This window comes from Echinops telfairi, unplaced genomic scaffold, assembly GCF_000313985.2.
Source record: "Echinops telfairi isolate 266 unplaced genomic scaffold, ASM31398v2 ScPeMD7_7468;HRSCAF=8506_1, whole genome shotgun sequence".
NCBI lineage: Eukaryota > Metazoa > Chordata > Mammalia > Afrosoricida > Tenrecidae > Echinops > Echinops telfairi.
This window is the reverse complement of record NW_022111370.1, coordinates 7,904,346-7,905,839: the sequence shown is the minus strand read 5'-3', so window position 1 is coordinate 7,905,839 and position 1,494 is coordinate 7,904,346. Positions and strand designations below refer to the sequence as shown.

The 1,494-nt window shown below is 50.6% G+C and overlaps 1 protein-coding gene across 1 annotated transcript in view; it reads right to left on the bottom strand.

Annotated features, from left to right (window-relative positions):
* Positions 1 to 1,494, bottom strand: part of FBXL5 (F-box and leucine rich repeat protein 5) — a 37,837-nt gene that overhangs the window by 2,588 nt on the left and 33,755 nt on the right. The window lies entirely within an intron of this gene.

The following is a 1,494-nucleotide window of genomic DNA, read 5'->3' as shown; positions in this document are numbered from 1 at the left end:
ACGGTCTGACAGCAACGGGTGGTGGTTACATTAGGGAAAAGCTACCCCAATCCTGCCGTCTGCCAGCCTCTCCTTATTTATCCGAAACAATGCTTTTGTTCAAAATCATCTAAAACACACCCCACCCCTTCCCTCAAGGACAAGGGCACTTCAAAGAGTTCACTGAAAGATAGTATTTTTTCGTTGCGTTCTCTCACAAGCTTTCTGGCATTCATATGCACTACAATAACTCAAAGTCTTAATGGGATTCCAAGCGTATAGGATTGAAGAGAGGGGGGATAATATAATCGGGGTCCTCAAATTGAAAGTCGAATCTACCTAGAGACCATGGCTACCTCACCAATAAAACTGTGAATGCCAACTGCTCAGAACTGCAAGCCCACCATCCACATGGCCATAACGGAGGAGCTCTCGTCTGCTCCTAGTAACCCCGGAAGTGGAAGGTCTGCTGAGGGAATTTTATTCAGGGGAGGACTACGGGCAAAGCAAGCGATGAGAACCACAGAAGCTCAGATAAGATGGTCTCCCACTGCAAACTGTGAGGGAGCTTAGCTAGTCTCAGGGACTGTACACTGTGAGCAGGCTAACACAGAGGATGGTGGAGGATGGAGAAGAGATGGACAACAGAAACACAAGCCGGGTGCTGTGCCGACACGCATGGCGAGGGACAGTTATACTTCAGTCGCAGAGGGAGTGTCCTGCAATACTTGGCACCCACCAGCAAAGGTCTCTCTCGGTGCAGCTTGAGAGCCCCGGCAGTTGGGGCACTCAGGAAATCTCACCCCGCACCGAAGAACAGCAGTGGAGGGAAATAACAAAGTGCACGATCACTGAAAAAAGTCTTGACGTGCATGTTACATAACGAAGACCTTCTGTAAGTGTTGCGTGTTTTTCAAAAGATGAGTGTAAAGGAACCATACAGTGCCCCGGGGTCATTTATCCGAGGTTTTAATGTTGCGCGATCCGTAGGTCCTGGGTGCTAATGACGGAGACTATAGCTCAGCACTTACCTTCACTTACCTGGGATTTCTCCTTAACTGAAATTAGAAAGTGAGGGGGGAAACCACCTGAGATGGGCCCCTCCAGTACTACGAGCTAACTCAACTTTTCGGGGCTGCCTCTGTTCAATGTGCTTCGCCTGCCAAGCCCAGGCAACTCCATCGGAGGCTTCGTGATGGTGTAGGGAATGTGTTTAATGCTACAGTGAAGGGATCTGGCACAGTGAAGCTTAGGTTTATATCCACGCCTAAGTTAACCAGCTAAGCAACCAATGGAAGTGCCATGAAGCACCATTCAGTGGAATGGTGATTTCCTTCTCCCACTGGCATCTTGCTCATAGTGGCCATGTGCTATGCCTGCGAGTGCCCAGGCAGCGGGTCAGACCGCCATCTGCCCGGCGGCAGCAGTGTCTCTTGGGGGAACTGGCTAACTGCAGACCTGTCCCGCTCCCCTTTGTGGAGGACCACTTGTCCCTGAAGGGTGCTGCTTCGCTCA